The following is a 26,509-nucleotide window of genomic DNA, read 5'->3' on the forward strand; positions in this document are numbered from 1 at the left end:
TAGTTTGTTAAATTAATGAAACGCTTCAATAGTTAAGTAACCTCAAAGTTTAACCTTTTTAAAGAATTCCCAAACGATTTTACGCTTTGGTTAAACTTATCTTGGTTTAAATTCTTTCAAATAATATTTCTATTTTTTGCAGTATTTAATTCATCATTTTTTAATCATATTTTATTGCAATTACAAATATTAACTTCAGTCTGAAATTCTTGCAATATCTCGAAATTTGTATTACACTTTACACAAACAACAAGGAAATGTGATAGAGAGCAATATTGTTAAAACTAAAATTTGCTACAACTTTTGTTATAAATTTTTTTTTATAATATGCTCCAATTCCCGTGTGATACCATTCATAACTTGAAAAAGCATCAAATTATCATATTTTCGTTTTTTTTCGATATTGACGCATCTAAGAGCAAAAGTGCAAGACAGTAATATTGTTAAGAATAAAGTTTGCTACAACTTTTGTTCTAAAAGTTTTTTTGTATCCTCGGATTTCTGAGTGTTACCATTAATCACTTGTAAAAGCAACGAATTTATCAAATTTTCATATTTTCGTACTTTTTTTGATATTGACGCATCTAAAAGCAAAAGTGCAAGACAGCGATATTGTTATGAACAAAATTTGTTACAACTTTTGTTCTAAAAGTTATTTTGTAATATCCTCCGATTTCCGAGTGTTACCATTAATCACTTGAAAAAGCAACGATTTTCGCACTTTTCTTAATATTGACGCATCTAAGAGTAAAAGTGCAAGATAGCAATACTGTTAAGAATCAAATTTGCTACAAGTTTCGTTCTAAAAGATTTTTTGTAATATCCTCCGATTTCCGAATGTTACCATTAATCACTTGAAAAAGCAACGAATTTATCAAATTTTCGTACTTTCGTACTGTTCGTGATATTGACGCATCTAAAAGCAAAAGTGCAAGACAGTGATATTGTTATGAATAAAATTTGTTGCAACTTTCGTTATAAAAGATTTTTTGTAATATGCTCCGATTCCCGAGTGTTATCATTAATAATATGAGAAAGCAACAAATTTTCATATTTTAGTTCTTTTCTCGATATTGACGCATGTAAGAGCAACTTTTGTTCTAGAAGTTTTTTTGTAACATGCTCCGATTTCCGAGTATTACCATTAACAACATGTAAATAGGGTGTTTCATGTTCAGACACACATTGAATAGACCGTGCCAACACAAGACATGGAATTTCATGCTAGATATGGTTAGCCGTCCATACTGAATGAGTATGAGTCCATACTTTCTTTACAAACAGCTTAACTCTTACATACATTCCAAAGTACTGTATTAACCTCGCTGCTCTTCGCCACCTCATTTACCTCCATACTCTTTCTTTTATTATTTTTCAGCCACCCGACCATTATCCAGTTGTCGTCGCACTTTAACTGGTTATTGCTTCATTTTACACATCGTCATCATCGTTGCATTACCCCAGAGTCATTACCATTTGCAGTATGTATGTAGCTTCACGTGGGGGTGAATTCCTTCAGAGCTCTTAGATACCAGCAGGCCATTTGTACATCCCCACAATTTACAGTTCATTCAAATGTCAGAAAACCAGCCCAAGGTTTTAATGAATGTTAATATAGAATGGAAAGGTATGTTCTTTACATCCGAAATTTGGGGCCATTGTACGCCAAAAGTGGATTCCCTAAGTACACGAGGTTGGGACACTCACAAACAATATGACTTGCCGCCTCGTCTGCCATTTCACATCCTCTACAGAGGGATGTATTCGCCAGCTTCATGTAGAACATGTGCTTACATAAGCTGCAGTGTCCGGTCAAGAAGTGGGCGAGGAGCCTCAAGTTACTTTTTGACTTTCCCTGGAGCTGAGTAGATCTCCTCCGGTCAGGCTACAGCGGAGTTTTCTTTGCAAAGACACCTACTGCAGTCTCATCCCATCTATCGCAAAAAGCTCGATGGGATTTCCGATATGTCCTTCGTGCCACTTTATTGTGACGTTGTTGTAAACGTTAGCTTCCTCAAGTGATTGCCGACAGAACCTCATTAACGATGATGATCAGTACAGATTACAACGTTTCGCCATTTGCAGTATTAATTCCCCACAACAGCAACAGACGCAACTAAGACATTTTCATTCCCATTTATTCTATCCATAAATACTTCTGTACAATCCACACTTCGTTTTATCCTTATCCTCCTGTTATCTCGTGCATAGCATCGGACAATCACTTCAGTACTGTAACATTATTCCCAGTAACACCCCACACCACTATAATATGTAATTCCACTTTTAGAAGTTGTTGAATGTATTCAGAACATCCACTGGCACTATCGCAGCAACTCATCCTCTTGTACCTCTTACATTTCCTGATCCTATGCAATGCTGCAGGAATTATTCTCCTTCCTTTTCTGAATATTTAGCCCAAAACGGGTAGTTTGGCTCTCTTCAAACTTTAATAAGATCAATGTAACCATTGTTTGTTTCGACAACCACACAATTCTGGTTATCACAATGAGTCCCACAACGGTCACTAATGACTAAAATTCAATAAATTAAATTAAAAATAAGTATGTGAAATATTTAGCAACTTCTCCATACATTTTTACGATAAAAGAAAAGCTTTTTATCGTTTTTAATGTTACAGATTGTAACTTTACCAAAATCGTATAAAACCTTATAGAAGCGTTTTCTTTTCCATTGTGTTTACCAAACCCAACAGAGTATGAAAAAAATCGGGAAAAGGTACGGTTGTAATTAGCATAGAGAGCTTTGTGTGAACTCCGTGACGATTTAACGATCGTCCGTTTCGGCGGGAGAAAATGATAGAGACTCCAAAACGACAAATTATCGGTTTCCGAATGGTGCACATGTTACTTGCCCAAAATGTAATGAACAACCGGGGTATTTTACCTTTTTTTAGAGGTCGTCGTGCATGTCATTAAACTGTTAAATTACACGGTTCACTTTTATTTTCGTTTACTAAAGTGCTTTTTCTTCCCTTTCTTTGTTTTTTTGTCGACCAGAAACGGTTAATTTTTTGGGTATGATTCTGTCATCGTTTAAAATGGGTTAAATGTTTAAAATTAATGACCAAATCGGTGTGCGTGTGGGTACACTGAAACTGAAAGTGCCTGTATGTAACACCTGTATCGATGCTAATGAGTTTTTCTGCGATCGCGAGAGTAACATAACTCGTTAAGATCCTTCGGGGTTACAGACGGCACAAGAACAGTTGTCGATTCTTTATGAACGTGATGGCAGATTGATTTTGCGAGACACGTGTGCGCGGGATTTTAAACAACTGGAACCGTTTTGCAGACGCCCGACAGACGCAATCTGCCGATACGCGATGGCCCAGATACCGACTACGATACAGTTTTTTTTTGTTCTCAACGTCGTTTATTACCTTCCGGTATGAGACCTCTACTCGATGCATAAGGCTTTACCGGCAGATGCTGAAGATATTAATCAGAAATTATTGACGGTAATGCTTCAAGGTGTGTTTAAAAAAACTACAATATTGTTTTGTTGGTGTGGGTTGAAAATTAAAAACGGAGATTAAAAATAGAGAAGTGTTTTAAAAAGGTGTATAACCTGTGTATATAAATCAATAAAGCACCATCAAAGGTTGGAAGAGGAACAGTTCGTGACCTGCTGGGCGTAAACTAAACCACAAATAAATTTCCACTTTGTCGGTTACGTTTAACCGAAAAGAGCGACCCCTGTTGGCGTGTTAAACGTGGAAAAAGGTGGGTGTCAATTACGACGAAAATAAGGACCAATTTTTTGACGGGAGTTTCAATTTACAGCCCGTGCACGAACGCTAGAACATCCACCAAACAGCAACAAGAGAGGAGTTCTTTACTGCAGTGGAGAAACGAAAGAGGACGACGCGGAGGCGATGTAAAAAGATTAGAAGAGCAAAAAAGAAACGAGACTCTATACGTATTCCTCGCAGAGGAAGTCACGACCGTCGAGGGCATCAATTACTATACCTAAACGTCGTTTTAGAAGGACAAATTACGAGGAATCGCCTCGGTACCATGTGCGGCCTCTGCACGAAGTGCTCTCCCCGCAAAACCTATCATTAGTGATATGCTTCTGTTGCCTTAGGCATATGTGATACGTCCGCCTTTTTTATAACCAACCCACTCGTCAACCATTTACTTTTACTTAATACTCAATTTTTCTTAAAAGATAATAATTTGATTTATAGACATTTTTTGTTTTTGAAAATGTTTTAAATTTAGTTCGAATTTTTACACTTACATGCACTCTGTTGGTTCTGATATATCTGATATATTCGGGCCACAATAGTCGCTTTGGAGGTAACCGGTCCTCAAAGTGCCGAGTCTTAAGAATCCCCTCACCCTTCTACGACGACGAGCCGAGATTCAACCGGCCACGAACAAATCGATGTGATGACCGGAATTTTTAATATTCCATGCGATCATGAAACGAAATGAGCGCCTCCGACATGCGACCGCCCGAAGAGGAGGCCTTCCGAAGAAGTCGACCGACCCGTCAAGGCAAAAAGCAAAACCTACAGTATGCTAACGATAAATTTAAATATAACAAGAAAAATAGAAATATTTTATTCAAGCATAAAGAATTCAAATCGAATCGAATCTAACCAACGCGTAAAACGTTTATTTATTCTATAAAAAATTTCATTTTATAGTTAACACTTTGATCTGATTTCATCAAAAAGAGAATTTTACCTAAATAAGATACAAAATGAACTTTTTTGATTCTGCTTTAACTAACGAAGCAACTCTAAAAAGAGGATACTTTAATTAATAATTGGCGATAATTCCACTAGGATCCTTCAAGAAATTAATTTTATAGCGAATTTTGAAAATTATCGATGAAAATTGCAACATCAAAAATGTTATCAAAACTTCAAATATAGTTTTGTCAAAACTTAAAAATTATTTTTCAAAACGTGTTGGTTCATTGCAAAGAGGACAGTTTTATTAACATTTTGGAAAATTTTCAAACTCATATTCCAAGAACTGAATTTTATACGAATTTTTAAAACTTAATTGACGAAAATTGCAAAATTAGAAAATATTGTCGATTATTTCAAAAATTTATTTCTCAAGAACTGAAAGTGATTTTTCAAAACGGCTTGTTGCATTAAAAAGAGGATACTTTAATTAATGATTGGTGATATTTCCACAAGGATCCTGCAAGGAATTAATTTAATGGCGAATTTTGCAACTTATCGATGAAAATGCAACATCGAAAATTTTATCAAAGCTTCAGATATTGTTTTCTCAAAAACTAAATGTTATTTTTCAAAACAGGTTGGTTTATTGGAAAGAGGACACTCTTATTAACACGTTGGGAAATTTTCAAATTCATATTCCAAAAAGTGGATTTTATGCGAATTTTTAAAACTTAGTCGGCGACAATTGCAAAATTCGAAAAAATTGTCGATTATTTCAAGCATTTATTTCTCAAGAACTGAAAGTGATTTTTTGAAACGGCTTGTTGCATTTGCAAGAGGATACTTTATGAATTACAAGCGAAGAGAAGAAAACTAGACGAAACTGCAACAAGAGATTTTATATATCGTATTGGATTGTTTCAATGAGGTTGCGAATGATAAATAAAGTAGTATTCAATATTCAATGTATTCAAAAAGTCCTATTGGGGTTGAACTTGATTATTATCTGCAGTGTTCAACACCTAAAACAGATACTAATTCCTGTGAATGGTGGAGTACTAAGTAATAGGTTTTTAATATCCGGCCAAAGCAGGTAGCCAGCCGGGTTTTAAAAAATGGCCGGATAGACCGGATTCCGGATAGTTGCCGGATATCCGTTCCACCACTATAAATAACTATTAAAAATAATGTTAGCTGAAAAATGTTAAACTTGAAAAAATTTTGTCAGATATAGACAAAATTGCTTCCACTTGCTTCAAACACACAGCGAAAGCTTGCTTTAGCCATCACAGTATTGCTGTATTATTTATACTGTATTTGAACAATAAAGTGAAAACGAAAAGATTCTCGAGCTTGGTGTAGCATATAAAACTTCCATAACATATAAAACGTTATTTCGACATGATGATGTCACTATGGAAATTGGTATAAAGGTATGAGTAGCAATTATCGTGAGTACGAGGTGGATTAACTGTGCTCTTATAATTCCTAGCAGAAGATGATTTATACAAAAGTTGGCAGTATTTGTTGATTATGTCAAAGACTGCACTCTTAAATGAGTCTTAAATGAACTGTCCTATAACCGTTATTTTAATTACTATCTGCCTTTGCAACCTCATCAGCTTTGTAACTTGTCGTTTTGTCTGCAAGGCATCTCGTCAACTCCTACCCACCATTTTTCTCATTTCCGCCTTAGGTCGACCTCATTACTCTGTGGAGCGCTTGTACCGTTCTCTGTGGCTTGTACCTTCCTGCTAAGCCGTAATAACTCAACTCCACCCAACTCAACCCATCCAAGGAAATAGTGTATCTTCAGAGTATTGTGTCAGATAAACCATCTTATTTCCAAATAACTCATAGTTGGATGCCTATTCAGGCCGAGAGTCTCATATAGTATTTTTCAACATTTCTTGAGTTTTATAGATTCCTTGGATCCTAAAAGGATTCCTCGGAAATCCCTTAGACACTGAGCATCTCAATGCTCTGTTTCATGAAATTATATTTTTATGGAGTAATGAGCTCAATACTTTTAATATGTCCAATTATTGGTTTTGATAAGTGAACCTATCTAATGCATATAGTTTCGTGTGTATATACATTATTGAATACTGTACATTATAAAGACATAATCGGTCATATTTAGGACGATTTTAGGTATAACAGGAATAGATAATAATAATGCATTACCACGAGGTTCCTTATAAATTCCTAGCCAATGCGGAAAACGCAACTTCCTTCCTGGATATAGATCGGCAGGATATCGTAGAAAATAAAAACAAAAGACGTCAAATATAGCAGCAATGATTGTATAGAATCCCATCGTCTTTATTACTTTTAATTACAAAATACAAAAAAGGAGTAATGGTCTCCTGAAATTAGTTGTGTAGTTCAAGAACATGCTGGCTGTTAGTTGCTGTAGCTACCATGGTTGTTTGCCGAAAGCTGCAGGGATAGTGCAAAACTAACTTGTCATAGACTTTATATAAGTCAATAAATATTTAAATAAGACCAGATTCTACCAACTATTTGGAATAGCCTAAACTTGATTTTTTTTCTTTTTTTATGTGACAAAGAGACAACATTTGCAAAACGTCAATTGATTTTGTATCAATTACCTTGTTAATGACATAGTGAACAATTCAGTGTATGAACAAATTAATTACTTGTTTATTTGAAATTATTATTAATTATAAATTATTTATTGTAAATCGTTTATTGTAAATCCTGTTATATTATGAAAAGAAATTTCTCACAATCGTCCCAAATACATATGAAATTAATCGATTTAAACGCGTTAATTGGTTGGGAGAGCACCTGGCAGAAATCGGCTTAAAAAGCGAAACGGCCTTTCGATTTATTTTTAAGTTACGCAACTGACGGTAAATATCGAAATTGAGCGCGGCGAACATCAAGATGAAAGGTTGTTTTCTTTTTGGGACTCATTGGTTCCGATTATAATTGTAAGTAAAAATCATTTATGACAAGTCGCGGTCATTAAAGTTTTTCTTTTTTTTTTAAAGTTTTATAACCGGGGTTTTATTGAAAGTGAACGCATCTGTTCATTTCGGATTTACTTTCTTTATATTTTTAAATTATCTTTTAGTAAATCGATTTCTTATTTTCTTTATTACATAAAATATTTTTAGGGTAAGATTTATTTATTATTTTTTTTTTTTTTGGATTGAAACGGAGAAATCTTTGAAGATTTTGCGAATTCTTTCTGTGCAACGAATACAAATTTTTATTCCTATCCTGGGGTCGCATTTTTCAGATCCCGGGAGCACACACGTGGACAGGTATTTACGGGGCTCTTGAAGGCAGAGAGTGAACAGGACGATTCGCACGAATTCGCGCGGCCTGGAAGCGGGAACGCACAAATGGGATTTATGTTGTCCGATTTGTCAATGTCTTAAAGGCCCAGGTTCGGAATTTAAGTGCCCGCTAGTAGATACACACGTTGTACAGTTGAATTTTTACGATTTGTCAACTGTAACGGTGGTCCTTTTGGCGGCGAGCGACGCGTACGCTCCGGAAAATTGTTGGCCACAATTACCATCGATCATAGGCCTCTGGAGCAATCTCAGATATCCCTCTTTGCCGGGCGATACGTTTAATTTAATTGGTTTTATTAATTTCGATTTGCCCCGAACGTACGCGGTCCTATTTTTCAAACGAACCCAACGGGCATTCCACCAACCATCTCTTTCTCCCACATCTTTACCATCTTTTTCTTCTTTATCCCACTTTAAACCTTCTATACAATCTTGAACAAAATTATACCTTCAAAACCAAATCATCACTACATCAATTTAGGTATTAACATTAAAAAAAATCTATTTATTTTGATTCAACACCACTATTGATTTTTATTTAAGTTATAACTTTATTTAATAAAACATCGTTATATTTGTACATTAACTTTTAAATAAATCCTGTATAAAAAGTTTTCTTTTTTTAGGCACGACGATTTATTTGATCGTAGCTCGAACAATTTTCTCATTTGCAAATTTCTTCTATTTGTTTTAGCTACCAGATTTTTTAGTTGGCGCGTTTATAACGACCGGAAAATATTAATCCCAGTGCACTGGTTTAAGTTAACGTCAAGTTCGTTCTTCGAGATATAACCTGGGCGGTCCGATGGTCGAATGCTTATGGACTTTTGCAAATCGCGTACACACTTCTGTACTTAAGCGATGCGCTACTTATATGCGGAATGTTCTTTTTGGACTGCATAATTTGGAGCGCGCCGAGATAAATGGCGATAAGATCACCTCGAAAAGAATGGGGTATCTTTTTTGAAGAAAAATCTTTCTCGGCTCTCGTCGGCGCATCTGAATTGCTCTCACGTGTCACGGTGAACGTTCTCTACTTGGGAAAAATGAAGGTTGACAAATCGATAGCTCGTCGTCTACTTGCAAATTCCGCTCGTAACGTTCGAAGAATCCATAGAGTCCCATATGGCGATGGGATGGGAGGCGATCTTGTGTTAGGTAGTCACTCTGAGCCCATTAGGGTGCGGTTCGGTCTCATTTGTTCACGCAACGCCCGATAAAGAGGCGAGCCATTTCAGTCGGCAAACTGGGAAATAAATCAAGGCGTCCAATCGACCAGAAAAACATTCTTCTTCACGTGTACCGAAAGGAAACCACGCTGAAACCGAGAGATCGAAACGATCCTCTGGAACCGATACAAGTTCAAATTTAGTCCGGCGAGTTTATTTGACATAACTACTTGTCTGCCGAGCCGCGTTTCTTTTCTGCCCCCTTTTTATCTCCTCCCTTTGACAAAAATGCTGTTGTCACCTCGGGACGGCATACTGTGGCTACGACTGCAACCTTTTTTTTCTTAAAAAAAAGGATGCGTGCGAGGAGCTGTATCGGCTCGAAAGGTATTGGCTGTTCGATGTCACCTAAGGAAATCAATGACTCAATTAAAAGGATTTTTCTTTATTTAATAGGGCTTTTGTACGACTCTTTCAACCTCACTCTTTTATTTTTTATTAACAAAACAAACTTGTGCAGAAAAAAATTTTTTGTCTCTTTTTTTATGAGTCTAGTTCGTTTTATACCTTGTTATTACTTGAATCAACGTAAGCGTTTAATTAAAGAACATAGAGAATATTAAGAAGTATCGTCGTTAACCAAGATTCTAAAGGTATGGGTTATTTTCTGCAAAAAGTTTCGATTGAATAAGCCCAGGGATCGTTAATGGCGTTAATTTGGAGGTTCGTGGTCCATGTTGCTCGGGTTTTATCGGTCGATATAAATTGGGAGTCCTTCCATTACCGGCGACAATACGATAATTACCCGATACGGGTTAATTATTTATGAGCCCAATAAAACAAGAGACTCCGGACCCCGAAGACCCAGATAACTTCACGCCTCTGCCTGTCCGTCCGCGCCGAATTAAAACAACTTTATGGAATCCATTAAGCAGGACACACGCCCGCCGGCAGTGGCTACCTTTAAAGGAGTTAAGTTCACGTCGATCCTCACCGGATCGGCTCCTAATGTCTTCATTTTCGTCGCCCGGATAACAACTCCCGATAAATGGATAACTGTCCTGAGAGTCTTTCTAGGGAGTATTTAATTTTGTTTTACCGTATTCACCGAGCAGGTGCATTCAATTACAAACGAAATCGAATTTTCGACTATATAAATTTAATGAAAGAATCCCAACAATTTTTATTATGATAAATTGGGTGTTGGGTTTTGATTAAAGAGGTACGAATTGTTATGTTGGAGTTATTAATTACTCGTTTCCTTCGTTGTATTGTTCACTGACAAACAAGTTTATCTTGATTCAAGTCATCCTGGTTTGTTTACTTGTATCATATTGTCATGATATCTTTGTATCACATTTGGAATCTTTGTCTATAAAACAAAGACAATTTCTTTTATATAAAAAATCATTCCCAAAGTAATAAATATCAAATAAAAATATGGTTTAAAACAAAGACAAAATAAATTTTACTCGATCTTCGATCAAAACTCATTAATAACGAAACGATAACGATAGACTTGACGATGTTGAAGCAAGGCAAGTGGATTGGAATGCGTGATCCACGGTAGATCATCTATCTGTTATGGACGGCGAGCGCGGATCGGTCGCAATCAAGGCGTTTATCCGAACAACAGAAGGAAGAAGGGAGACAGGTAATAGCAGCAGAAAGGAGATTCGATCTCAGCTTCCTTGCTTCAGCTACTACATTCCTTCTTAGTGCCAAGTATAAGGAGCTGTAATTGGGCAATAACCAGATAACCACACCTTCTTACTTGTTATTGTTCTTATGATCGATGCATTCGTTATCGTCAATTGATAAATCTAGTAAATAAGAATTTCTATTTAAAATTGTAACACCCGGCCATACGTTATTTAATAACTTTTTTGTGTCATGTAAGAAGAGTCTTTAACTAATTGGTAATTAACATATAGAAATGAAACACCCCTCGTTTCGTTTTAAAATATATTTATATAGATCTTAAGAGGTGATACAACGTCTCCCCGACACATACGGCGGGGTGCTTAATTGTCTGTACAAGTTGCGTACATAAAAAGTGTGTATAATGCCGTGTCGGTAATGCCTTAATACACGCCGCGGCGAAGAAATCGGTACACTTCCGGTTGGGAGTTGGAAGCAGAACGGCCCCGCCAGAACAGCAGGTAATTATTTCCTTAAATATATTAACGCAAACCTGTCTCGGCGTATGGCTTTTAAAACGGCTCTAAGGTGTTCATTTGCATAGGAATTAATTGAAAGATGTCCGCCTGTAATTAAAAAAGTATTAATTTAAGCGGTTTGATCATTACGCGAGACCTCCAGGCTATTGTTACTCTCTAAACCGACTTTAAAGAGAATAATAGATCACATAAACCATCTCATTTTTTTTTCTTTTTTTATTGTCTGGTTATGGTATCCACGCGAAGAACAAAGTAACCATAAGAAAAGGATGTGGGTGATAAAATAAGGTGAGACTGTTTCTCATTTAATTATTTAATTATTATTAAATGCCTACAAGTTGGTCGTAGTTTGAGTGTTTTGAAGAAAAGAACCAATGAGTGGGACTAGAATAAAGTCCATAAAATGTGGACATATAAAAACCACATCGATTGTGTCGTTCAAAATTAAAGCAGATAAACAAACATAATTATAATAATAGTAGTATTGTAAAACCGTTCAATTCTTATAGAAAGTAGATTTAGTGTAGAAAACACCTTTATCCACCAACATTCAGCTATAATGTCAATAATATCCAATAAATTTTTATGTAGGATGTAGTTTTTCCACAGATTTTAAAACATATGGTTTTCTAAATTTCTATAAATTTGGTAAAAAAAAAGTCTATAACTCTGTTCCTTGTATTTGTTCTTCTCTATTAAAATGAATTCCATTAAAATTTGGATCTAGAAATATTTGCAGCATGATGGATTGGATTGGCTTTCTCTTAACTAAAAATAGTTTCCTTTCCTCTTGGTTAAGCAAAGGTCTTGAAGGAAGGGTTGTTTCAAAATGACTTTCCAACTCATAAAAGCATTCATACTTGGCTTAACCTTGGTTTATCTCCTTCCAATTGGGTTATGTATTTAACAATAGGGTTTCTTGGGTGATAAAATTTTTTGTACCCATAAATTATCCTCATCCAATATCAACTTTGCAAGTATATCGTTTACTAAGAATATCTTCAACTGTTTCACAAACTGCTAATGTTTTTTAATGCATGTTTTGCATCAAGTAGACTTTTTAAACAATGAATAATTGATCCCCATCGTGTTTTCACGGGTAATTTTAAGAAAATGGCTGCTTTGGTGTCATTTCTTTCAGTTTACGTTTTTTTGAAAGTGGCAAATAAAATGTTAGAATTGTTAATTTCTTTGATTTTCATTTTTAAATGTTACGATGAGAAAATTACCTCGGAAAATTTTCTAGTGAAGAATATTTACCAGAATATTCTTGATGAATGAAGAATGTTCTTAATTTTAGCTCATACTTCTACTATAATTTGTCAAGTAATAGAATAACAGTATTATTTTCAAAGTTGTACCAACTGAGAACGATGTAAGGAAGTTTATAAAGGTAGTTTGGTCAATTGACATCTTAGATAGAATAGAATGTAATAGAATGTGAAAACACAATATATACGTTAATATCCAAGCACCTCCACCCTATATAGTTCACAAGAATAAAGTTAATCCCAACTCAGTTTGAAGGCCTACAGAATCAAATTGGTTCAAGAATTGAAGATGGTCAATCTATCGCGTTATTATATGGTGGGTTCCAAACAAAATATTTACGACTTTATGAATCATCTTTAAGGCCACTTAAGGACTGCTAGGGACAAATTAGCTGTGATTGGATTCAAGTTAAAAGAGTTACAGAGTTTTGGAAGCTGTTTAAAAGAAGAGTGTAACAAAAACCTTTTTTCTAAGCATGTGTAACAATATTTTATGTCCCAATTACTGTTAGACTATTTACGGTACATGATTCGATAATGACAACATGTTCTTTTCATAACATACTATGAGATTTATTCCGTACGGATAATAATGTAGTTCTTCAAAGCAGAAATCTGTATGACATACCACCCAAAAATAGGAACAAGGGTTCAATAACAAACAGCTTCATGTTAGGAGAAACAACTGAAACAAACCAATATGGGAAGTAAGACATCTGAATTAATATAATCGATAAGAGGTGGATATGATCATAATCCAAACAGGACTTAGACAACCTTTTCCTTCTTCTTTCAATGGTGCAATGCTAATAATTTGGCGTTTTACATAGTTTTATTCAGGATAATTACGATTTTGGCTCTTGTGAAGCGGTAAAGCTTTTAAAGTATTTGGTCAGTTTTGATTAAACTACATGGTGAAGATTCAAAATTAGTCTTACGGCTGAAGGGACCAATCAAAATTTCGCAAAATAATTGGTAAATAAACCTTTGTTCGGTGAATATTGTTACAAAGTCTCATTTTTTTTGTTCTCATAACATTAGTTAAATCTTTGAGTTCTTGGAACAATTAAAAGCATAATCAGAGGAATGTTACAAGTTTAGGCAACAATAAGAGTTACTGTGCTACCCCAAGATCTTACAAACATTAGAAAATCAGAATGAAACATCATATAAATACGTATTTATATTGCCTTCTTTCCATACTTCATTACCAACCAACTCAAAACGTTGTTTTCTCTGCTCTCTTTTCTGCTCATTATAAATTGTTGATAATTTTTAAGTAACATTAACACTAAAAATTAATTTGTTAGATTCTCACTTTAAATATGGTGTATTAAGTTTCTTTTATGTATTTTATAATAGAACATGTGTTAAAAAACACAACTTATATCACGTCTTGTTATTTTATCTTTACTTAAAATCTCCCCTTCGACGAAATAACGTAAGATAGTATTTTATAATATTTCCTTTGCTAATTTGAATACGATGACACGCCGGTCTCAGTAGCACCGTGTATCGGCGTCGCCGCAGATGCTAGATAAGGGCCCCCCCGAAAAAGGGGAGAAACGCAGTAATAAGTACATCTGTTTTCGGGCGTTGCGACAACTGAAACGGTCCGTCAAAACGAACCGCCGGAAACGGAAGATGTATGTAGTAAGCGCCGACCGACAAAAGGCAGTTGTTTGCGATACGATTTTTTTTAAGTACGAAATAAAAAAACTGCCGAATCGTCTCGAAGTTTTGTTTTGAGTTGATGTAGTGGGGGTAGGACCCCCTGGCTGGAAGGAAGCTTTTTAGCGTTAAAAACCTTCTACGGTAATTAGTTTGAGGTGACACGTATGTTTCATGTGGTTTAAAAAGGTTCCCATAGAGAATTTTAAGGAAGTTTAGATTTTATTCTTGTAAATCGGGTGAGTTTTGAAATTTTTTAAAAGTTGAAAGACCTGAATGATTAATGTTCGGTTGTGGTGGTCTACGGTCGATTTAGAAAAGTCGAGGTACGATAGGAATCTAGGCTAGAACGTAAAATGGCGGGTAATAGATGCAGATTTTATGCCGGTAGGAAGGAAACGGGCCAATTCCCGGCCACTGTTCACTAGCCTCCGTCATTGTGTGCGGCGCCCAGTGGGCACGCATGCGCTCCAGATTGGATCCCCACGCTTTCGTGAGCTTTTACGAGCTTTCCTCGGTCGACTAACGTTTTTCCCACTCCTTTCTACCAACTATGAAAATACATTCACCGTTTTCCACCCAGAAAATCATTAATAAAATCTCTTATAAATCCATTTTAAACTGAAACTTCCTCACCAACATTCTAATTTTCAACTTTTTAAGATATTTACATAATTTACGTAGTTTAGACAGTTCATAATTCAACTCAAACCAACTCACTTTAAATTCACTTAACACAACACTCCGCCGTTCCTAAGCGTTTTTAAACTACCCCTTAACTGCATCAAGTATCTATTAAAAACTAGATCGTCAATTTTGGTATTAAGTACACTTAATAACGTGCTCATCATAAATTTATTGGATAAGTAGATTCATCTTCAAAAAAGCAGGTGATTTTTAAATCAATTTAAAAAGAATATATTAATCTAGTTGTCGAATAAAAATATTTAATATTAAGACAACAACAATTTCTGATTCATGTTGGAAATATTCGAGTAGAATTTGAGATCCAGTTAACAATTATTTATTTTATAACCAAACCCATACATCTCTGTTTTAAAAGAATTATTTGGAACTTTGGGAAATTATTTCATCCCGATTTCCGGGTTTAAAAAGTACATACATGAAATTGTTGTATATGGATACAAACAACCTAAAGAACTCCAATATTATTTTTGTTAAGTATCAGAACTGCTTTGTGTATTCATTTAGAAAAATCGTTTGGGATTCGTTAAAGAACCGTTTAGTATATTCAATCATAACAAGGATGTTTGTGGAAAGTAAGTAATTATTCATTGCTTATTAAATCTCTATTAAATTTTCTGTAAAATGTTATGTATTTCATCATTGTATCTCAATTTGTTCTTGAGATACGATGTTTTAAACATTAATTCTTCAAAACATTCAATGTGCAGAGTTTTGTTTAAAACATCATAATAGCGAAACTTATTAATATTAAGAAATTATTTTAGGAACATTAAATATTGATTAAAATTGCTTTAAAACGTTCTGTATTTCATGGTGATATCTCAATTAGTTTTTGAAATACGATGTTTTAAACATTAATTCTTCAAAACATTCAATATGCAGAGTTTCGTTTAAAACATCATAATAGCGAAACTTATTGATATTAAGAAATTATTTTAGGAACATTAAATATTGATTAAAATTGCTTTAAAACGTTCTGTATTTCATGGTGATATCTCAATCAGTTTTTGAAATACGATGTTTTAAACATTAGATCCTCAAAGTTTAAGCATTCAAATATGCAGAGTTGCGTTTAAACTATCATAATAGCGACACTTAACGATATTAAGAAATTATTTTAGGAACACTAAATGTTGATTAAAATTGCTTTAAAATGTTCTGTATTTCATCGTAATATCTTAATTCGTTGTTGAGATATGATGTTTTAAAACATTTACACTTCAAAACAATAACAATCTGAAGATTTGGGTTTCTGAAAAAATGAATCTGAAGGAATCTGAACGAGGTGTATGGAAAATAAGAAATTATTTATGGCACCTTGAATCTTTATTAAAACTACTTTAAAATGCTGTTTATTTTATAGTTATAACTCAATTCGTTCTTGAGATATGACTTTTTAAACATTTACACTTCAAATCGATAACAATCAAATCTGCAGGGTTGGATTTAAAAAGTAATCTGAACGAGATATATGGAAAATAAGAAATTATTTATGGAACATTGAATCTTCAGTAAAACTACTTTAAAATGCTTTTTATTTTATAGTTATAACTCAATTCGTTCTTGAGATATGACTTTTTAAACATTTACACTTCAAAATGATAATAATCAAATTTGATGAGTTGAATTTAAAGAATTATAACAACGATGTTTATGGAATATAAAAAATTATTTATGGCACATTGGATCTTTATTAAAACTACTTTAAAATGCTTTGTATTTTGTAGTTAAACCTCAATTCGTTCTTGAGATATGATTTTTTAAACATTAACACTTCAAATCGATAACAATCAAATCTGCAGAGTTGAGTATAAAAGGTAATTTGAACGAGGTTTATGGAAAATAAGAAATTATTTATGGCACATTGAATCTTCATTAAAACTACTTTAAAAAGCTTTTTATTTTATAGTTATAACTCAATTCGTTCTTGAGATATGATGTTTTTTAATTTTTACTTTAAGCGTACAAGTAGGATTTAAATAATCATATCTCAACGAGGTTTATGGAGAATTATTAATCGTTCAAGGGTTATTAAATAAATAATTTTACTCCAGTCTAAGAAATTGATTTAGAAGTGCATATGAAGCAACGTGCACGTTTTCAGGACACTACTTCAAGAGTATGTAAGCTAAAAATTTCGTTGAAAAGTTGGAAAATGAAGAATTAACATTGGCAATTTCACATGGAAATTAAATCCATAGCAAATTAATTTGTGTAGAATTGTTTGACATAAATTTTTAGATTTATGCAATAATTTCCGACTCTGTTCAATCGCTTTCTTCTGTTGTCGATATCTCTGTGTCTACCCACGCCCTGTTGAGTTTCCTTCTATCATCGATATCTTTTCAATCTTCCACTTCACTGCCCAGTTTCCTTTTCTCTTTCCAATCACTGTTCAGTTCCTTTCGTATATTACTGATATCCTTCTTGTCTTTCTAGTTTTTGTCCAATCTCATTTTTATGTTACCAGCGTTTTCCTGGTTTTGTTGTTGTTTGGCTATTATCTTCTTTCCTTTCCAATTTCCACCCTCTCTATCTAACTTTTTTTGGACTATTCTACATGCAAAGTAGAGAGATTCAGTTCCCTGTTAACTTTATTAAGAGGACTTATACGTCTCATAATTCTGTAAGTTTATAAACTACTATTGACTGAAAGAAAGAAGAATTGTAGTTATTACAAATGGTGACATTTGTGCAGGAATTTTGCTGGTGGTGTACGAAAGATGTAGTGACTTAGTTTGTAAACTTCTATGACGATGCTTTTTCTGTATCTCTTACTCCAAAAAGTATAATATGGATCACTACAACGCATAAATTATTCAGTTGCCTTTATTATTCAGATCTAAATTTGAAGGAGTCATAGAATTCATGTTTAATATCAAAGAGGTTATTACAGAATGTCGGTGTTTCTTCTATATTTCAAAGACTTTTCGTACTATTTAAGTAAAGACTTTAACATTCTTGATTTAGGGTTGAAATTTTGTCAGAGTACTAAATTTTTTCAGTAGGAACATTGGGATGGTCGCTTTACTAGCGTATTGTAAGTTGAGCTTAAATAATTAAATGATTTAACATTCTTTCTGCATGTGCTACGTTGACTATGTTGTTTATGTGAAAACCATAATTAGCAAAAACATTTACATACTACAAAGTTATGTTACAGATCTGTCACAAAGTGTCAGAAACATTACTTACTATGAAATTGCTGGGTTGTTTTTAAATCCATGTTTAAAGATTTGTGATAACATGGGAAACAAGAAAATATCTTAAAAAAGAAGGTTTCATATACATACAATGTGAAATAAAAGTGTTCGTCATGAATTTATGATAAAAATGAACAAAAAAAAATAATTAATGCTTATTTAAGCTGGGGAAAATGGTTACAATTTTTTTTCTGTCGTACCAGGTGCTTTTTTACCCATATAGTCGTTAAAAAAATATTACAGTGTAGGTATAATGAGAAAAAAAATGGGAAAGTTGGTTTAGTATAGAACAATTACTTAATGGTGGTCGTATTGAAGTAGTTTTCTTAATAAAATATTAACTTTTTCAAATACTTAGGTGAAAGCGATTGGTAAATTAAAAATTTACCAATTTATACCAACTCGAACCTGCACTGTTCGCTCACGAAGCGAAGACAATAAGATCGTTAATTTTTAAGCGACCACGACGAGTTCTCTCATCAAGGGTTACCTACGATCGAACGAAAATAACCCTTCCCATAACCACCTACAATTCTAAGAAAACAGTGGCGTAACATTGTATATAACATATTTTATACAATTGAATCTAAATTAAAATTAATCTAACAGAAAGCTTGAATAATAGTAGAGTATCTTATTAATTTATTTAAACGTTTATTTTTTTAATTTGAAAATGATACCGTTAAGTTTCTTTTGATGGTACGCCTTTGGAAAAGTGGAGGAAGGAGCCAGCATATACGGGAAAAGGCGAGCGTCGAGACCGTTCGCATCACAACCTATAATCAAATAACAGAAATGAATCCGTTGTTGCCGACCATAGGACTGTATTTCATGTGCGGCACGCCATTTTTCGTAACCCAACATTACCCGGATCGGGTACCTTAAAATTTATGAATTTTTAACTCCCATTGTAGTACTACCGAAACGCGTCGAGGCGCCCTCGTATTCCCTTTCACAACGCCAAAACACAAAAGAAATGAAAAGAAAGAAAATAAAGAAGGGCAAAAAATAAAAAGTCGATTTTAATGGCTCACACACAACAACGCAACGAAATCGATATAACATAAAAGATATTTATTTTAAATTATGATGATGAATGATGATGGGATTACATAGATTTTTGTTTCAATTCGTTTAAATCACCATGGTAAAACCACACCATCTACCAATAAATTGCAATCGATTCGTTCCCCTACAAGGGGGAAACGTGGGGGTGTACCGTTACCTACACGCACAAGAAGGGAACGTAATGGCGCTCCATACCTGTAATTATGTGTGCTTGTCGTATTAGAGGCCAAGTTCCGTTGTAACCGGGCATTTTTCCATGATATACGCCCCCATTTGCCCCCCTTTCATTGTATTTGCTCGCCGCACAAACTTTCCGATCGATTACAAAAAAAAAGGGGGAAATGAGAACGAACGTATGCTGCCTCTTCCATTTTCTCATCGTTTCCAATTTACCTCCATTTTCAAACCGACAAAAAATATGAAATCCTTCTTTTTTAATCTCCTCCTTTTGTAATTTTCAGCAAATCACTTGGAACAATTGACTTGGTTCTTCCGTTATTACGCTCTTTCTCTCCCGTAGAATTAATTAACTATTAATTAGCAGCTTTACGGGAGTCTATTCCCACGCGATTTCGTCCGCAGTGAGAAGAGCTGTTAATTGCTGGGGGAGTTTAAAAGATTGCGGCAGGTAGCAGCAGCAAGTGTGTTTCCGCGCTCGACGTTTTATACGAACGTTGGTTTTGCATTTTCAATTGTGTAATCCACGCCGACAGTCTATGAAAAATTGATACGGAACCATTACGTGGAAATGAGGCTCGCTCGCATTGTCGCCCACAAAACGTTCCTTCTTTTCCAATTTAACAATGCAACAACCCATACGATGGGAGATCACCACTTTCTCTTCTCATTTGACTCCATAAAACATGTTTTGTTGATTTGTAATAAATGAAAATTATCACATTGTGTTATTTTCGAAAATTAAGAAAATTTTAAACAATAAAAATTCTTGAAAAACTTGATAATTGTTAGTGATTATAATAATTTGCATATGAGACTTATATGGGGAGCAATCATCGTTACAAGTCTCTTCGTCTTCGACACGTACTGGTCGCAATTACTACAGCAAAAACCTATCGTGACTGCATTCGATTTTCAAACGACGCCGGTGACGGCGGCAGAGGCGGTGTAAGTAACTCACGGTGTCATTACTACCAAGTAAACTATGCGGGGCCGTTTAGAAATGGCAATGGCGGCTTGCCCATGGAAAATACTCAAGTGATTGCTTCTAAGAATAAGAGGAAATCGAGGTATGTGCGGTTTTAAACTTCTCTTTTCTCTAACTATAGACAAACAACTAACTTTCAAATAAGACGATTTGAAATAATTAAATAATTTAAATTGTGTTGTAGATTGCAAAACAATTATATGTAAATAACTATCTTTGAGTCAATCTCACCTCCAAACCAGAAGCAAATATTGAATCATTAACTAATCCAACAGTGGTTAATTTAAATAATAAACTCATCGTAGCGTTTAATAGCCTCACTGTTCGAACGTGGTAGTACGATATCCGATCCGTTGGTAATTATATTGTGACACGATTCAATTTATAATAATGATAAATAATTTAAAGGAGACGACGCGGCGGATCCGCCCATAAATATACATAAATATTTTACGGTTTGCCGGGCAGCCAAGTTACCGTACAAAGACGGCCTTTTCTCCGGTCATTAGCGGGAACGTTTTTCTTTCGCAGTTGTCGGACTTGGGGGAATATTAATTAATTGATCGTTACACGTCTTTATCTGTCGCTTATCTAAAACTGTGGCCCTCGAGGAATAAATGGGCGACATCTGGACTTTTACCCCTTTTTACTTATACTAATTTTACGGTCTTGTAATACATTTTTAAGTGGGGCTTTGTTTGCAGATTACCTTTTTATTATTCACTAAAAAAATTTGTAATTAGAATCAACATCAACTCAAATTTCTTTTTGAAAATCCAAAATTAAGTCGCTAATTACTCTGTATGTTTTGGTTATCAACTTTATTTCAATGTGATAAAATATACTTAAACTATTAAATATTTCTAGCTATTTAGACAACTCAAAAACCTACAGAAGAAGTTAATAATAATAATAATAACATTTATTGAGCTTTCAAATGATTTAAAATTAAAGAAAGTATAAAACAGATAGAGCACCCTCAAGAGAAAAAAGAAAAAAATATAAATATATACAACACAAAAGCATTGCATATAAATAAAAAAAATAATTATATAATTTACAAAACTAAACATAAGACTCCATCACCGAAGGTGGTAGTTGAAGAAACTCCTCCACATTATAGAAAGCGCCATCCATCAGGATACGTCGTACAACTTTTTCGAAGCGGCAATTAGTCATATTTTTTATTGGCAAAGTGCATTTATTATATAATTTCACAGCTAGGTGATTAGTGCTGGTTTTTGAGGTATTTATACGATGATAGGGAATCTGATAATGTGATTTATAACGGCTTTCGTAAATACGAATATCAGAACTTTTTAGAAATGAGGTTTTAGAGGAATGCACGTAGAGAAGACTCCTTAGGATAAAGATAGAGGATAAGGTAAGTATCCTATGTTGTTGAAAAAGTGGTCTGCAGCTTGTAGTACTATTTTCACCTGCTAAAACTCTAAATCAGTATTCCATACGACGCCCTAGTATAAAAGTTGGCAAAGTAAGTTGCTCTGGTAGCCGCATATCCAGCTATTGACCGTATGCGCCTGACCGTAAATATTGCTACAACCAGGCATCTTTGAAGATATTCAACATGAGAGTTCCAGCTTAGGTTTGACATAACATATATCCCCAGGAATTTAATAGGTTCTTGCTCCCGTCCCTCAATTTTAGTAGTTTTTCCGTCTTTTCGACATTAAGTTTCAAACTGTTGACCCCAAACCATTCCGCAGCTTCGGCTATAGCAACGTCTGACTTATTTTCAAGTTCAATTATATCTTTAGACGTTAGCACAAGAGATGTATCATCAGCATATATATAAATACCATCAGCTGAGATATTAATAGGAAGATCATTTATGCAAATAATAAAAAGAATTGGGCCCAGAATTGATCCTTGTGGGACACCAGATATAATATTAGTAACATCCGAAGTTCGACATTTCCACTCTATACACTGCATTCTATTGTTATCTTTGGATTTGGTGGACCTCTTATACTATAATGTTTCAGTTTATTCATCGAATTTCAAGTTGGACCCAATCAAAAGTCTTTGACAATTCATAACATAATAATTGAACATCCCCCTTCTCGTCAAACGTTAGTTAATAAGTTAATAAGTTAGAGTGAAGTTGATGAGAAAATTCAATTCTCTTTAATTTAAAAAGAGAAATTCTTGATTATGCCCACCTAACAGATTAGGAGCCACAAACAGAATAGGATTGTCATCAAGATGATCTTCCGATTATCTTACTACAGCTCAGTTTATTCTTGAAAATTTGTTGGGTGAACCATCTCCAGTGACACTTACACGCCTCATGTTTCTTTTTAACAAGTAATGAACATATCTTTCAAAAGAAAAATGAAGCAGAGATAAAAAGAAAATAGCTAAGGAATCTAAAATACAACAATCCAAGTCAAAACTAGAAGCGGCGTTTAAAAAAACAATTAAAGATAGTAGTTATGAAGAATTTATGATGATTGTTCAACCTAAGTGGATACATCAGGCGTTTGAGTGTCGTATAGAGAAGAAAATTTTCGTCTTTACACAGAAACCTACAATTCTTATGGAGTGAAGGTAAGGAGAAAGTTATATCATAAGAAGGAATGCACCTCTTACCTAATATACTGCACCACCACCTGAGAAAAAATATAAGAATCTTGGAACTATTAAAAGGATTGAATTGGTCAAACGTTTGGCCCTCTGTTTATTCGTTATGGCTACGAAATTATTCCTTCTGAATAAAAATACAAACTTCGTAAACGATTTCTTTTGCTACTTCTTGCAAACCAATTGCAATTTTCTTTACTACATTTTCAGTGTCAATCAACTCTCTTCAAATAATATCTTGGTAGATCTGCTGAGTTATGTAAAAGTTTCCATTGAATGTGCTCAAGTTTGTAGTAAAATCGGATACCACATCGGTTACATTTAGTATGTATCTAGATGTAACTAATTTTTAGACCAATCAAATGATTTGTCTTCATGTTTAATTGCTTCTTTAGGTTCTGCGTTCGAAATATTGTTATATTGCATGATATAGTGTTAGTTCCATTGGTTAATTTACACATCACGTAGATACTTGTGGAATATCTAAATTAAGAGCTAATATTATGATATGAGTGTAGCTTGTAGGAGAAAAGATAGGGGAAAATAGGGTGATATAGGAAAATAGGATGGAGGAAAAGCATCGAATCACATAACTAAAAGGTGGCGTTCACTATAAAATGTTTGCAAGCTAAAAATCGTTGGGAGGAAAGATGTCGTTTTGAGTAGATTGCCACAAGTCTTTAATGCTGTTAAATAATACACATTTAACAGAAATATTTCTTCGTGAACAGCATCGCCATTACTCTTAAGAAAATCAAAAAGTAGATATTCTGCCACTTTGATAATACCTGACAAACTAAGTCAACCTAAGTAACCATAGATACTTTGGTCAAAAGCCTTCAAGGTTTTGAGTATAGGTACTAATTAAGGTAATTCTTAACACCTAATTATGAAGTTAAGTTATTAACATTTAATTAAGAATCCTGTATGTATAACCTGGCGAAAACTGAACACTCTTTTTGAATGGATTGCTTTCTGAACACATTTTTAGCCTTTGCGAGGTTAATGTGTATCGAAAACACCGATAACAGCACTTGTACATAACGATAAGCATTAGCAATCAGTCTTAGTAATTTGTATTGAATACGAGATTGAACTGATAAAGCATCTACTGACTACATTTGAGTTTAATCTGCTCAACTTTCTGTCTATCATGATGCTTTCATTCCAATCTGTCATCATGGTGGAGACCGTATATTTTGCTAATTCTGTTTGAGGAATGAAACATCCTTTAAGAGGCACAATTAGGTTGCTGTTTATTTGCTTTTGTTTTTTTAATTTATTTAGTCTATTTATGAATATTTTTAACTATAACTAGAAATTTTTCCATGACTTCATTTGAGTTATCCAAGTACAGCAGTTTTGGCATAATTTTTGCGGAATACAGTATAGAAAGGAATGGTCGTAACACGTTTCCTTTTGGAACTTCAGCCCAAAATTGGTTCGAATGTTAAGTATGGCTCTTTATGCAACACTCCAAACTCTTTTTCAGAAAGATGTGGTTGAGTAGTTGTCAGTGGCCGCGTATAGCAGAAACGTCTAGGAAAACTGTAAGATTAGTACAGAATTGGTGTAACGGTTACTAAACCCAAACTGCAAATCTGATATGTTGATTAGTGGTTTAAGACGTTTTAGAATCATTTTTCGAGCAATTTTGATATGGCAGGTAACAGAACTACCGACCAGAACTATTAACGTGGATTAGAACCTAGAGATTGAAATGGCTGGGACATGTGTGTAGAATGCCAGCCATAGAGAGTAGCGCGTAGAGTACTCACTCACACACCAGTAGGCCGTCGACCAAGAGAAAGCTCGAGGGGGCGATGGATGTACAATGTTAGGGAGGATTTGAGATGTAGAACTGGGGCAATTTAGCCTAAAATCGAGTCGAATGGAGGAGTGTTGTACAATAGGCCAAGGCTCACAATGGGCTGTAGTGTAATGGGAGTGTGTTAAAACAGTACAGGACATTCTTCCGTCTCAACCAGGCATTAAACCATTATGTCAATATAATGATTGCTTTTTTAAAAGTTCTTTTTTTAATAAACCAGGTAAAATATTTCCAATTCCAGGAGCATTTTTAGGGTTAATGGTGTTATCGGTTTCCAGGGTATTTCATTGGGTCATCAGGGCCATTCCAGTATTAAAACAAGCTTCATAGTTATTTCTGATAGAGGTGTTGTATCCACAGTAGACATAATTTTATGATTCACATTATAGCCAAGTTGCACATGGAACCTTGAAAGCAATAATTCAACCACAATTTTTAGCAGATAATTAATGTTTTAGCATCTTCTATTATCGCATATGCTTTCTTAATGGTAAAGTTATGGTCTTAAATGAATTCTGTAATATTTCAATCACAAACTTAAAGAACAAACCCAATTTGTACGAATGCAGTGTTCAAATCACAAATCAATTTAATTGTTTTAGTAAGAATTGTTAGAAAGCTTTAATTTATTAGTGAATCTTGATATTGCAGTGATTTACATTAAGATAATTGATTTGGTGGATATTAACTAAATTAGCTAGTAATTATAAAGGTGTTACACCTTGTTAATGTTACATCAAACAAGTCTCCTTATTTTCTTTCCGTTAGGAATTGAAAGAAACTTTATATTTAAACATCTGTTCTTGAGAATAAGATGTAAAAAATATACCTTGAAAACACGTACATATCAACCCAACTAAATACGTATTTTTTCAAAAATCAATGTTTTTAAAATAATTTTCAAATTGACTCAAATAATAGGCTAAAATATTATAGATATATTTTCCATATGTTTTACGAACGGATGCAAATTCAATGGAATTCTTTAACAATCATACGTTAAGAAATCTTTAAAAAGATTTAAAAAAAATCTAGATCCACCCTTTCGTTGGAACTTGAATGAAAAATTGTACCTGGCATCTGTTCCCATTTGACCTAAAGATGTTAATAATAACATACCATGAAGGTTTTCGTGCTTTTAAAACCTGTAATATTTAGAAACCGAAACTCCATTAGCATCCGCATTTTAGATCTTTAATTACTCTAATCTTCATGAATTCTTCTTTCCCGGATTTCTTTCTTTAGTTTATTTTTTGTCAAACGGCACGTGCTAATAGCGTTTTAATTCCACCTTCGCATGGCCCTATTTTCAAAGATCTTATCCGTATTGCGTGCGCGAAACTGGGCTATTTTGGTTTTTTGCATTTTTACCATCGACCACGAGCAATAAAAAAGTTCCAACAGTTCTTTATAAAATAAATTTTTCTAAAATGGATGTGATGCGTGTGGTTAAAATTAAAGTTGTGTATAGAAAAGAAAAAAAATATTGCCGGCATCGTGTGAAAATAATAGCCTAAGCCACAAATTTTGGAGGATGAGATACTTTTCGGTCGTTTAGTTTTTAATAGCCGTTCAAAAAGGCGTCTATTAAAACGAGTCAATTCTCATAGATTTTTTTTTTGAAATGACGGTTTCTTT

The 26,509-nt window shown here is 34.1% G+C and overlaps 1 protein-coding gene across 3 annotated transcripts in view; it reads left to right on the forward strand.

Moving 5' to 3' along the window:
• Positions 1 to 11,620: 11,620 nt before the first annotated feature.
• The window catches only part of LOC111418103 (paired box protein Pax-6-like), a 48,926-nt gene continuing 34,037 nt past the window's right edge, over positions 11,621 to 26,509 (forward strand). The window contains exon 1 of one of the 3 annotated variants that reach the window (XM_071199839.1): positions 11,621 to 11,638. The gene's annotated coding sequence lies outside the window, so the exon portion shown is untranslated. Of the gene's footprint in view, positions 11,639 to 14,466; positions 14,532 to 26,509 lie in introns of those variants that run through there. The other 2 variants (XM_023050553.2, XM_071199838.1) reach the window with 2 other exon arrangements.

Source organism: Onthophagus taurus, chromosome 11 (assembly GCF_036711975.1).
Source record: "Onthophagus taurus isolate NC chromosome 11, IU_Otau_3.0, whole genome shotgun sequence".
Lineage (NCBI taxonomy): Eukaryota > Metazoa > Arthropoda > Insecta > Coleoptera > Scarabaeidae > Onthophagus > Onthophagus taurus.